Source organism: Silene latifolia, chromosome 2, assembly GCF_048544455.1.
Source record: "Silene latifolia isolate original U9 population chromosome 2, ASM4854445v1, whole genome shotgun sequence".
NCBI lineage: Eukaryota > Viridiplantae > Streptophyta > Magnoliopsida > Caryophyllales > Caryophyllaceae > Silene > Silene latifolia.
Window position 1 is genome coordinate 107,233,548 of NC_133527.1, and position 15,317 is coordinate 107,248,864.

Below are 15,317 nucleotides of genomic sequence, written 5' to 3' on the forward strand. Positions count from 1 at the left end.
TCATAAGGACTCGTAAAGAAACGGAAATTATTAAATAAATAAACTCGAACTAATTTCAATAAACTCGAACTAACTTTAAATAAACTTATTAATGATTATTAAAATTAACGTATCGAATTATGATGAAATTAATTAATTAGCTAAGCATAAATATATAAATCGTTAAATGATGTAATTAAATTCAAAATAGCAATTAAAAGAATTTTATCCAACTTAATAAAATACGGGGTGTTACAATCACCCCATCTTTTAAAAAGTTTCGTCCTCGAAACTTGAAAGTATAAATGAAAGGTTATAAAAATAAAACTGAAATTGGAATCGGTAACCAAAACATTTAAAAGGTCACTTATCGTAAGAATCAAAATTCTTTCCAAAGTTTCAAATAAAATTTTCCGACAGAACCAGATTCTCATCAAAGGAACGGAAGTGCTCTCGTTGCGCATTCAAGAACATCACATTCCAAATCCAAGATAAGGTCAAAGGCAAATCATTTGTATAAATCAAAAATCAAAATACTTTCGAAAACATTAATGAAGAGTTTTCAAAAGTATAAGTCTCATTCATGGAACGAAATTGCTCTTGTTGTGGACACAAGAACGCTAACCTTCCAAGTCAAAGACAAATTTAAAACCGAAAATCACTCGTCGACAAGAGTAGAACAAGTTATTAAACGTTTCTAATAACGAGTTCTAACATCCGATCAACGTTAAAATCAAAAGAAAAGGTAATCTACTCAAATTTTCTTTTGCAAAAAGCCAAAATAGAAATAAAGGTTTCACCTTTAAACTAAAAGGGGAGTTAAATTCCGGAAATATAATAATAAACTTTGACAAAGAAGTCATAAATAGATCAAATATAACAGAAATTGGACAAAACTTAACGAAATCTCGGGTCTAGTAATTAAAATTACGATAAATGAGTTTATATTCAAGGAAGGAATAGGGAACTAAATCAAATTTTCATTTTCAGATCTTTAAAAATAGGTTAGGTTTGCAGAAGTGACATAAACTTTTAAGAATGAATCGAAACTGGTAACTTGAAAGTTTAGAAGTTGTACAAAAAGGAAAGTAACTTAGATAGCATAGAAACAAAGTATGTTAAGAGAGCTCAAACTTAAGCAACAATAGAGCTATAATGAATTTCATAGGGTAGAAATTGAAGTCAAAATTACAAGGATGTCAAAGATAGAGTTTCACAAGATACGAGTGTCAAACTTAAAGGAGGAGCAAGATGAAGCGAAGAAATGAGGTATGAACGGTAACGCTTATGATCAAGGAGAAAGGAAAATTAGACAACAAGGAAACTTAAGCAACATGTCAAGATGTGAGACTAAAAGAGTCGAATCATAAAGATAACTAGTTAACACAAAGAAGAGATATTAGAATTAGGGAGGTATTCAAGACAAGGAAATAACGAGTAAACTTTTATACATAAGAATCAAATCCAACCAAGGTATGAACGAAAGGGAGGAAAACGATTAATGGTATGAAAGAGGATTTTTAAGGCTTAATCCATACGCTTCCTAAAACTTAAGGTTCTCTCTAACAAGGTCACGTCTATTAGGGTATTGTACCTTTATAACACAACGACCAAATCCCAAAACAAGGGTCAAGGTAAAATAAATGCTCGCTTAAGGGGTGATAAATCGGTTAGATACTTCTTCCACCTATCTTATCACATATTAGGATTTCCCTAAAGCAAAAATACCACTCAAGTATAAAAGCATCTCTTATCTCAAGCACTCGACACAACTTCAATGTTTTAAAAACCAAAGAATGAATTGATAAAGACTTCTCAACAAAGTTCTCAAGGAACAACTAACACCAAATCACATTCCCAAACTATACGGGTTGTTAACATCTAAAAATGGGTTTTCTTCCAAATTCATATTCTAAACTTATCTCATGTTTACTCCTAAGGCGACGACACTCAACCTACTAAGCTTTCAAATCCCAAACATAAACAACAAAGCCAAGTTCTATAACTTTAATTACATAGGCAACTCATTCCTAACACAAAGAATCCACCAATCGATTATACTCACTTTGTCAAGGAACTAGGTATAAGAATCACTAAGTATGTCTCATCACATTACCGAAGTCTTTCTAACATCACATCCTCTCAAAACCAGGATTAAGGGTCAGACACAAATAATCTCCTCAAAAGTCGAATTTTCCAACCCAGGTCAACATTTCTCACAAGAAAGAGTACTATCTAATGGCGTTAAGGGAGGATAAGCAAGGAGAAAAAGACAAGTTAGGAGTACAAGCGTAGCTTTTAAAGTAAAACAGAAGGGAGTTTAGAAGGAGGATAAGCACCAAGAGATTAAGAATAAGGCGAGATACAAAAAGAACGAGAAACATCTTCAAGGAAGTAGAAGCATTCTTCAAAGGTTGAACAAATATTTAATCCTCAGCAATAGGCACTAAATCTTGATCTTCTTAAAATATAAGTGTCCTTTCAATGGAACGGTGATACTCTTGGCGATCACTCAAGAACATCAATATTCCAATTCAAAGACATAAAAATACATTTTTACACCAACAAATGATAAAACTAATTATCAGACGTCTCCAATAACAAGCTTTAACACTAATTGACATTAAAACCAGTGAAAAACATTAAAATATTTTCAAAATCTTTAGTTCAATTTTTTTTTTTTTTAATAAGGGTAATAGCTCCATTAGCTATAGATAAGCTCACGGTCATTGATTCAAGAACGCAACAATTACTAAATGACAATCAACAAACAGGTTAGTACCTAACAAAGAGCAAACACAAAGAGACAACAACATAAGGTCCTAAATCTACCCATCTTACCCATCTCTCAAGTTTATTATTTTAAGGTCAAGTTATTTATATTGGGGGTGCACAAACGTGCGTCGGGAGCAAATATGCTCTGATACCAACTGTGACACCCTCATTTAAAGCGGAAAAAAAACACGTAATTCTAGAATAAAACTGCATGGATATGTTTGTAATAGGTTCATTTGGGTAAAAACCTGTAATTTTTAAAACCTGAACCTGTTATAAAGATATCCAAATTGGAAGGTGTCAAACATACAAGGTCTAACTAGAAGTTTCACAACATAACCATCGCTAAAGTCGCGAATATCAAATTATACAACCAAATGCAAAGAGGGAGACATATGTCCCTAAAATGTATGTGACATCAAAAGTGTTTAAGGGTCACAATAAAATAAAACCAATCTAGGTTCCAAGGTTACTTTGCTCGCTAGCTCGTCCATGTACCCCATATATGCATCACCAACCTGTCAATCGCATTTTATAGAAATACGAAAGCCACAGTCAGTGGGGAGTAACTCCGAGTCCTCCCAGCCACGAAATGTCATAATTAATATAACATGTAAACATAAGAATATGAATACGAATCACACAATGCCTTAGCATATAGATGCTAGACAATCGTGCTTATCATGTGAACAACAATATAACACCACATAGTCCTAGCATGTGAATACTAGACCGACTCATACTACACTATCATGTGAATCACATAACATCCAGGAGTCCAAACTCTATCAACCATAGCCGGCTTGCATCTCACCTTCTATGATTCATAGAATCACCATACAAGAAAGGACAATATATCAAAGACAGTCATAAGTTCTTAGTCCCGTCAATAGTCACTCTGTAACTCGAGTCTATACCACGAGGTAGGGAAGGTAATCGAACCGGTATCTTGGCTCAGAGGTTCTATCAAAACATGGCCAAGACACAACACAACCCTAGCCTAAAATCTGCGCAGACCTAGACATGCGGATACACACCACCGCACCCAAGACCCACAATTTTTCTAAAACAAAGTGAGTACCCTAAGGAGTCCACCAAAGGGTTGGCTAGTACTTAAGCTTACCACTTACTATCAAAATAAGTAACGAGGTCATGCCCCAACTTGGATATAATCCCACCAAGTCAGGAACACAGAGGCTATCAAGCAGTGAACATATACTCGTCAAAGACTATAATGGCCTATCTGTGATGAAGGCCGAAATACTCACCTAGGACCTAGTCCCAGCTAGTCCCAGCTTGAATACTTTAGCCCACACCACACAAGACAAGTAGGATACCCAATTCAGCTGAAAATCCAACAATATCTCCAATATCAATAATAATCCAAATTCCAGCTAACCGTTAATCTTATAATTCATGAGAACAAGCTAAAATGGCAAAGAGGCAACAAGACTGAAGTATAAGGCAGCCAATTCATCCAACAACCAACATGTGAAATGATAGTCATAAATATTAAGGCATCAACGTAAAACATCCAATCTCACCTCAAAGACAAACCCTCGACCCGAGTCCCGCGACGGGTCATCGGTCAAATCGAGGTCGATCGTTTAAACCTAGCTTGACCAAACTCGTTCGGTCAATCTGGCCCAGCTCAGAGTCTTGGCCTACTTTGGCCCAAATTACAAATTTTATCGCCATATTATTCTCATGCTATTTCCAATTTCTATCATGTGAAAAATGAAAGTAAAACATTATCAATCACCTAAACACTTAACAAACAACAAGCACCACATTTACTACTAATGTGACATTAATTCGTCGAGTAACTCGGAATAGTTACCTTACGCTAGCAAAGAGACAAGCAAGAACTTGAGAAAGCTTCTAAAACCCAAAATTACTCTTCCTCTTCAACCACATATGAGCCACCTAAAATAATTATGTGAAAGGACGATATTAACGAATTATCTTTATATAAAATATGAGACGGAAATTAATTTAATTATATTTTAAATAAACCAAACTAGCGTCAAAACAATTTATAGACACGGCTCAAAAGTTATTATGACAACCTCAAACTCGGCCTAACCACCAACTACACATGGCCTCAAACTCGTGACTTAGCTAGGCCACGGCCAGGCCACAGCTAGGCCACTAGGGGTCCGACACGACCACCACCCGACTACCCATAGCCACCCTTCACCCTACTTCATAACCTGACCCAAAAATCAGTCCAAAACAGAACACAAAAGATGCCTAAGTTCGACCCCAACTCCAGTCCTCAAATGCAAAGTGAAAACCCACGATGACAGCTCTCGTCCCTGCCCAAATTAGAGTACCAATCATCCCCTTAAGACTCCATTCTCGCGCCTAAAAACAGTCCTAACTGAGCCAACTAAGTCAGCATTTAAAACGGTTTTAGAGCGGAAATCCACAAGTATAAAGCAACTCAAAAACAGACCCTAAAGACTACAAAAATCGCCCAACACGAGTCCAAATCAGTCCAAAACAATCCCTACATGTCGGTATACACCGTCTCAACTATAAAACACACCAATTATCACCCAAAACAATCCATACATGTCAAAGATACACCGTCTTAAATATACCCCTTACTAACTAGCATCCCAAATGATCCCTAGAGGTCAGTATACACCGTCTCAACTATCTCCACATATCAGTATACACCGTCTCAACTATACAACTGACTAATTAACATCCATAAGGATCCCTATATATAATTATACACCGTCTTAATTATAAAACAGACTAACCAGCATTTGAAATAAACATATTTTACAAGTAATATCGAGTAATCCATAATTGTTACCTTTTTCCGATTGAACTAATCATTTATGACTAACAAATCTTGTACAAGACCGTCTATTTTAGTACATACAACCGTCTTATAATAAATAAAGCTGAAAATATAAATTGGGTTTGTAAAAATACATGACGAAACTGAATGTTACTTACATCGGAATGACGAGAACGACGAGAGGAGCAATATGGAACGAAAATAATTGATAACGGATGACAAACGGAGTGGCAGGATCAATTTACAATCTGATAAAAATTAAAACAGAACGAAAAGAAGAAAAAGGAAGGGAGAAGAAGAAGGATGCGTGAGAAATGAGGGAGCAGCTTGCCTGCCTGCTATTTATTATACGTACGTTTCTTCATCGTTAAGTAACTTCGATATTTATTAAAACCGTTTCGAGTTAAATTTAACCGATTTAAGTAAAAGTTTCAATAATAAAACGGAATCAATAATAAATAAATTTAATTAGTGAAAATAAAATAAACTCAGCTAGTTAACGTAAATAATAAGAAATCGGCTTGAAACGGAATTATTAACGATTTTTACGAAACTAACGGATATTAATAAAAAATTGCTAATTTAGTGAAATAAGCTCAAAATAGCTAATTGGACGGTTTTGTTCCCAAAATCCATCTCGGGTTCACTAAAAACAACTTTAAGGACTCGTAAAGAAACGGAAATTATTAAATAAATAAACTCGAACTAATTTCAATAAACTCGAACTAACTTTAAATAAACTTATTAATGATTATTAAAATTAACGTATCGAATTATGATGAAATTAATTAATTAGCTAAGCATAAATATATAAATCGTTAAATGATGTAATTAAATTCAAAATAGCAATTAAAAGAATTTTATCCAACTTAATAAAATACGGGGTGTTACACGCTGCCTATCATGTGATAAATGGATTCCAAATATCTCAAGTGTCCCATCTTTGATGGGAAGAATTATGGATTGTGGAAAAACATGATGACTCACTATGTGAAAGGTCACGATTGGGAGTGCTGGAGGATTATCCAAAACGGACCGCACAAAATTCTTGTAGCATCTGAGGAAGGCACTACCTATGAAAAGAAAGAAGAGGACTATGCCGAGGCCGACTACAAGAAGGCCGAAAAGAACTCCAAAGCAATAAGTCTCCTGTAAAACGGAATGGCGTCTACAGAGTTTGATCGGTTTTCTTCATGCTCCACGACCAAGGAGATATGGGATGGGCTTGAATTAGCTTATGAAGGTACTTCTATTGTTAGGAAGCACCGAATAGATTTGCTTATGCAAAAATATGAGCTATTCATTATGGAGCCTAATGAGTCCTTAGATAGTATGTCCGCAAGGTTTTCAAGCATCATAAATGAACTGAAAAACCTAGGAAGGAAGTTCAGTACTGAGGACATTGCTAGAAAGGTTCTTAGGAGCCTGACTAAGAAGTGGCGTGCTAAAGTCACTGCAATGGAGGAATCACGAGACCTTGAAAACCTGTCCTATCAAGAACGCATTGGTGCTCTCATGGCTCATGAAATTACTCTTAACAAAGATGACGCTAAACCTAGTCGTAATAAGAGTATGGCCTTAAAAAGCGAAGAAGTTGACTCTGAACTAGAGGATGAAACTGTTCTGTTTGCACGCCATTTCAAAAATAAGATATTTCGAAACAAACAAACAAAATCATCCTACAACAACAAAAATAAATCATCCAACAAAAAAGTTACTGAATCAAAGTCGTCCTTCGCAAATAGAGGTTGCTTCAAGTGTGGAGAATCTGGTCATATGATCAAGGATTGTCCAACATGGGAAAAGATTAAGAACCAGACAAAACGTGAGAAGACAAAGAGAGAATTCAAACAAGTTATGATGGCTTCGTGTTGGGGAGACCTTGACTCAGAAAATGACGAGGAATCTGAAGATAACGAAGTTTCTAACCTTTGTCTCAACAGCGTTAGTCTTGACCTAATCTCCGACAGCGACAATGAAAGCACAAACTGTCACTCAAACTATTGCTTTCTCGGAGAATCAGTCGAAGATGACGATGAAGAGGTAAGTTATCTTGAGCTTAAAAAACGTGTTAAGAAATTGTCTAAAAGTGCTTTAATTGAATTCTTTGAACAATCTCTTGATAAGTGTCACAAAAAGGACTAGGAATTGAAAGATCTGAAGGAACAGATTCTCGAAATCGCGGAAGAGAATCATACTCTCAAGGCCAAAGCTAAGAAGTTGAAATCTAAGGTTATAGCTGAGAAAGCAACAACGTTAGATTCTACTATGGCTGAAAAGAAGGAATTAGAGTCCAAAGTTATAGCTAATGAAGCTATAACTTCAGACCTAAAGCTTAACATCAAGCACCTTCAAGCCAAAGTTATAGCTAATGAAGCTATAACTTTAGAACTTAGAAAAGCCAAAGAACTTTTGGAAACTAGGGTCACATCTGATGAAGCAGTGATCTTAGACCAAAAGAAAGAGATAGATTCTCTTTCAATGCAATTAAAAGAATCTAAGACCGATATGATCAATGTTAAGAAACAACACACCGATGTTGTGTTCATTCTTAACAAACGATTCCAAGACTTTCGTGCCAACTTTAAAAAGGACAATGATGTAGATCACACAAAATGTCAAGAGGAAATTAAAAACCTAAAATACTTACTTCTACACGCTAGGAAGGTCCATGATAAGTGGGAAGGTAGCACAAAAGTCTTAAACTTCCTAACCGAACAATCTGACAATAATATGAAGATGGGGTTAGGACATGAGTGCTACAGCCGTATAGATCACTCTAAATGCAAATCAACACCTTCAGATTTTGATTTCAGAAAAAGGAAGTATCTTTGATCTTCCTGAATACCTGATTTGCAATTACTGTGGTCATACGGGTCACATTCAAATCAATTGTGTCAAAAAAGCTCATGATATACGAAAAAATGCCGACCATGCTAAAACTGTTGACACGGTTGACGAGAATGTTGAAACCCCCATTAAGGAACCTAACGAAGAAAGGAACAATAAATTTCGTTGGTTCTATGACATGGCCTTCGACTACAACAAGAAACCTAGTACCTCACAAAACCCTTGTCGATCTCAACCTAGTAAACCTATTCACAAGGGAAATAGTCATGAAAGACTTATAGAAATTCCTAGACCAAGAGAAAACCCTAAGCCAAGAACTCCTCCCAAGCAAAATAAACCAAGGGTTAGAAAAACGGTTATTAGACAAGTGTGGATTCGAAAGGATTTAGTATATAGAGTAACTAATCATAAGGGACCCAACTTAGCTTGGGTACCTAAAAATTGTATTTAATCCTTTCTGCAGGAAGTAGTGAAAGAGAACAATCAATGGTATCTTGATAGTGGATGTTCAAGACACATGACCGGAGATAAGAACCTGTTTCTTTCACTCAAGCCCTTCAACGGAGGAAAGGTGACGTTCGGGGACAACAAAAAGGGAAAAGTAATTGGCATTGGCAAAATCGGAATCTCTAAGTCTCACGCAATCGGTGACGTTTATCTTGTGGACGGTCTAAAACATAACTTGCTAAGCATATCTCAACTATGCGACAAAGGTAACAAAGTAGTTTTTCATACTGACAGCTGTCGCATTATTATTAAAGGAACTAGCAACGTTATTCTTGAAGGCCACAGGAAAAGAAATGTTTATATGGTAAATTTAAATGCTGTGCCTACTAACTCTTTTTCATGCATGAAAGTTACTCTTGATGATCCTTGTCTATGCCATAAACGATTTGGTCACATTAGATCACTAACCTTGAACAAACTCAAGAAGTGGGACTTGGTTGAAGGGTTACCTAAGATCAAGTTCGACCAAGAAAGGATGTGTGACACGTGTGCTAGGTGCAAACAAGTAATATCATCGTTCAAACCGAAAAGAGTAGTAAGCACAAATCAAGCCTTGGAATTGGTACACATGGATTTATGTGGACCAATGAAGGTAAGGAGTAGAGGAGGATCCAGGTATGTCTTTCTTCTTGTAGACGATTACTCGAAGTATGTATGGCCTATCTTTCTTCATTCAAAAGATGAAACATTTGATGAATTTGATTGTCTTATGAAACGTGTTCAAAACAAATATAAGACTAATCTTGTATCTATTCGTACGGATCATGGCGCCGAGTTTGACAATCAAGCTTTCATAGAATATTGTAGAGTTAATGGTGTAGGGCATAACTTCTCTGCACCAAGAACTCCTCAACAAAACGGTGTCATTGAACATATGAATAGAACTTTGGAAGATATGGCTCGTACAATGCTTTTGTGTAGTGGTTTACCTCGTAACTTTTGGGCTGAAGCCATTAGTACTTCTTGCTACATCCATAATCGTGCTATGATCCGACCTATTCTTAAGAAAACTCCCTACGAACTCCTTAGCGGTCGAAAACCTAATATCTCTCATCTTCCCTGTTTTGGGAGTAAATGTTTTGTTCACAATAACGGTAAAAACCGGTTAAGTAAGTTCGACTCTAGGAGTGATGAGGTGATTTTCATAGTACATTCAGATCATAACAAGGCTTACAAAGTCTTCAATAAAAGAACTCTTTGTATTGAAGAAAGTGTCCATGTCATATTTGATGAGGATAAAGTGTTTGATAAGCCTGTACAGGATGAGGAAGAAGACTTGGATGAACACGACTTTCGTCTCTCAAGAGACGATCCCCCGGAACTAGAATTAGAGGATAATGAGATTGAGGGAACGAATGATGAACTTGATCGTTCCTCAAAAGATAAAAAGGAGAAAAGCAAAGTTATAGTTGATGATACTATAACATTGACTCAAAATAAGGACTCCCAAACCAATGTTATAGATGATGTTACTATAACATTGAATCCAAATCAAGGTGTAGAGTCCGATGTTATAACCGGCTCTAATACAACACCCGGATTGGATTCAGGGGAACTTTCTCTAATTCCGGTCCAAATGAAGTTGGGACAAGCTCAAATAATGATGATGAACCAAGTACTTCAACAAAGTGGAAATACAAGAGCTCACACCCCATGGACAATATTCTAGGGAATATTAAGAAGGGTGTTCAGACAAGACGTTCCTTGAATAACTTATGCTCTTTCTACTCTTTTCTATCCATGATCGAACCAAAGAATATCAATGAAGCTCTTGCTGAATCTAATTAGATTATAGCTATGCAAGAAGAGCTACAACAGTTGGAAAGAAACAAGGTTTGGCATTAATTTCCTTGACCAAAGGATCGTTCTGTCATTGGAACAAGGTGGGTCTTTAGGAACAAACTAGATGATGTTGTTGTCATTGTCAGAAAAAAAGCAAGATTAGTGGTCCAAGGGTATAATCAACAAGAAGGAATAGATTATGACGAGACTTTCACACATGTTGCTCGTCTTGAAGCTATTAGACTTCTAATAGCATTCGCTGCACATAATGGAATGAAGCTCTTCCAGATGGACGTAAAGACAACATTATTAAATGGATATTTACAAGAAGAAGTCTTTGTTGAACAACCTCTCGGTTTTAAGAATATCAAATTTGAGGATCACGTTTTCAAATTAGATAAAGCCCTATACGGATTGAAGCAAGCACCTAGGACATGGTACGATAGATCATCTAAGTTTCTACTTGATAGTGGATTCAGTAGAGGATCTATTGATAAAACCCTATTTCTAAAATCCGAGGAATCTGGCATTTTAGTTTTTCAAATATACGTCGATGACATTATCATTGGATCTACCAACCGAAGCTTGTGCAAATACTTTTCTGAGTTAATGACCTCCGAGATTGAGATGAGTATGATGGGAGAGCTAAAATTCTTCTTAGGTCTACAAATACAACAAACTGAAGAAGGCATTAAAATCCATCAACAGAAATATATTAAGGAATTAATTCAAAAATTTGGAATGGAAAACTCTCATGCTATGCCTACTCCAATGGTCGAGAACAAGAAATTAATATTGGATGAAGACGGTAAATCAGTTGATGAAACTACTTACCGTGGGATGATTGGGTCACTGTTATATTTGACCGCAAGTAAACCCGATATTATGCTTAGCGTATGCGTTTGCGCGAGATATCAATCGTCTCCTAAAGAATTGCATATGAAGGCCGTAAAACGAATTTTACGATATTTAATTGGAACGGCCAATTTATATTTGTGGTATCCGATGGAGTGTAATTTTGATCTGGTCGGTTATTCTGATGCCGACTACGAAGGATGTTCTCTAGACAGAAAAAGTACGCCAGGTGTCGCCACTTTTGTCGGACCGTGTATCATTACGTGGGGTTCGAAGAAGCAAAATTCAGTTGTTTTCTCAACTGCTGAAGCCGAATATATTGCTGCAGGACTGGTATGTACTCAACTATGGCTTAAGCAACAATTACGTGATTATGGTATTGATGTAGGATGTATTCCTATTTTATGTGATAATACTAGTGCAATTATTATTTCGAAAAATCCCGCACAACATTCACGTACCAAACACATTGAAATAAGACATCATTTTATTCGAGACCATGTTGAGAAGGGGAATATAAAACTTGATTTTTGTAGTACTGAAAAACAATGGGCAGACATTTTGACAAAATCATTAGCTAGAGAACGATTTGAGACTTTACGGTTGGAAATTTGTTTAATCAGTGGTACCTAAGTTTCTATACACGTTCAATTTTCCTATGACTTACTAGTTAAGTTAAGATTGTATGACTGTGTCCGTATATTGCGTTGCATGAATAATTTCATTATAGGAATATATATTTGTTACAAATTTCTATTTGTTAGTTAGAATTTTATTATTTATACAAACTTAATTCCTTATAAAATAAATATGACACACCATATCTTTTATCTTTCCAATCCACATACAAATTTCCTTAAAATTACCTTCCATGTTACACGGCTAGCTTCCATATACAATTTCACTTCCTAAATTTTATCTCTTACTATATAAATTCTATCACCTAAATCTCATATACCTACCATAACTCCTATCACTATTTACCACTTACCAAAATTAATCACACCCTTATTCTCTTAGACTAGGATGCCACTTGCCATATTTCATCTAACCCTAGTCCTATAATTACCCTCCCTTTTCCGTGTACACCAAACCCACAACCCACTTGCCTTACTTTTTCTCTTCTCAAAATATTTACCATCATCACCATCATCCTCTTTTCACAACCATCACCATCACTTCCTTTATTCAACAATCACCATCATAATGAATCCTAACCATGCAAAAACCCGATCCTCAACCCGTCATCAACAAAGTCGCTACTTTCATAAACCATCATCACCTCTACCATCTAATGATCATAATTCCACAAATTTTTCTTCACCTCAACCAAACCCAACTATGCCTCTGTTTCATGGTCAGGACGAGTCGATGTCCGAAGGTAAAAGACGCCGCCTTTTTAAAAGGAAAAATAAGGTAGTTTTTTTATGAAGGTGAAGATATGGAAGAAACCGAGGTTAATGTTCGGAACGGTGTTGCTCGTACCTTGCTTCGGGATGTTTCGAAAGCCGCAACAAAGGAAGGGTTAGATCGTGTTCGGCTTACTCATGACGAAAGCATCCTTGTTAATCGTGTTTTGAGGTATTCTATTCATGGAGGAAGGTACTATCCGAAATCTTGGTTGATTAATGTTCCCACTCTTAAGTTCTTTGTTGATTTTCTTGATTTTCAAGGGTGGAGTCACATTAGTCAGTTTTCAGGTCCTATTTATCTAGTTGAAGTGGTTCAATTCTTTGCTAGTGTGTCAATTAAGAAGGGAGTCTTGTATGCGGTTGGTAATGGGGTTGATGTGACGGTCTCTGTTTCGAATTTTTGCTCTGCTTTTTCGGTTCCCGATGACGGAATTGAAGTAAATCCGAGTCTTGAATGGTCTAATGTGGTGAGTGAAAAGGAGATGTTAGTTCAAAAGTACTTTGAGGAGGTAGGGACGGACGGAGATAATATTGTGGTTCGTCCTCTCTCGGTAAAAATCAAGTTCCTCTTGAACTTTCTTTGGAACACGGTTGTGCCGAGGATAGGAGGTCGTGATAAAGTTTCTAGTTATGAGCTTATTATAGTCTATTCATGGTTGGAGGGACAAAAAGTTAATTTGGCTAGTCTTGTGTTGCATCGTATCATTCAAACGAGTCTCACGGTCACTATGGAAAAATTGAGTACAACAATCGACTTACCATATGGGATGTGGGTGTCTCGGTTGTTGGAGATAAAGCAAGTGGTGGGACGAGACAATTACGGTGTAAGTGCACGGGATTGCATGTGTGATCGGTTGATCAAGCTTATGTGTCTTGTTGTTGATGGACCCGAGTTACTTCTTGTTAAGGATGTTAAGAAAACCCCAGGTGATTCGGGTTTGGGAGCTATGGAGGCGAAATTGGAAGGGTTTATATGAGTGGTTTAATGGAGAAGTTTGAGGAGCATACAACAAATTTGGCTACGGTATTGTCACGGGTTGGACCATCTCGGTCTTTAGACTCGGGTTTGGATGCTTCTCGGGTGTATTCTTAGATGGAAGCGGTGGATAAGAGATTAGCGGGTTTTGAACGGGAATTGAAGGCAATCTGTGGGGAAGTTTCCCACATTGTGACCGTCTTACTTTCCTCACGAGTCAAGGTGGAGCGTTGGTCATGCACGGAAAGGCTATGGCAAGTGATCAATCGCTTACATTGGCGGCCACGAAAGCTCTGTCCCTGAAAGTGCTCAACTTTGAAAGGAGTATTCAGACTCTTTCTCAGCTTGTGCGGAATTCTTTCGATCGTCTTGATGCTTTAGAGCATCGTACTCGGCCCGACTACGTGAATCCTTACCGCACCCCGCAACATTTGATCTACCCTTGCCTTACCATAATTAGCCCTGCCTATGTTTTAGCTTTCTTTTTCATTTTCTTATGGTGTGTTTCAGAAACATATCATTCGGCCCAATTTTGGCACGCACTTGTGGATTATGGCCCAAGTGTTTCTTTAAACATGCGTTCTATTCGGCCCATCGGCTTTATGCATGTTTTCTTAAGTTTGTTTAATAATTAAACTTCTCGATGCTTTTAGTTATGTATGATAATATTAATTTCTATGACGTTTTATCTCTTGTCTCGTCTTATATTATTCTAGTCATTTTTTATTTGTTCTTAGCTTTTCGATGATGTCAAGAGGGGGACATAACGTCTATAGTACGCATCTACCTAATCTTGCTCCTTGTCAAGACCGATTGTCTGTTAAAGTCCTTAAAGTTTCGGTTTTTGATAAATCGTTTTGATCTTGCGTTGATCTTTATTATTAAGATGACGGTATTATATTAAGGGGGAACAACATACTTAGTCACAATTTTAGGAAGCTTGCCATCATCACAATGTTTTGATGATGTCAAGGTGTCTTATAATTTATACACTTGTTGCGTGTAATCGTTTGTCTAAGTGTTTTAGAATCAACTTATTACAAGCAAAGTAACAAAGAATATTGTGATGATAGCATGAATGCTCAAGTCCCTATTCAAGATCAAACAATATTAAGATTCATTCGAGATATATGTGAAGACGAAGTCCGTCTAAAGATTAATCAAGCTTGGATGATGACGTAGCCTATACTCGAAGATCTCTCTGAAGATTAGAATAGTATAGGTGATTATCTCGTAATGATAACCAAGAATGAGTTTCTTGAATTAGTAAAGTTATAGCTTTGCAGTTATAACATTACTAGTAAAAGAGCTCAATGTTATAGCTCTCTTACTATAACATTGAGATTCTGAGTTTTTATACACGACT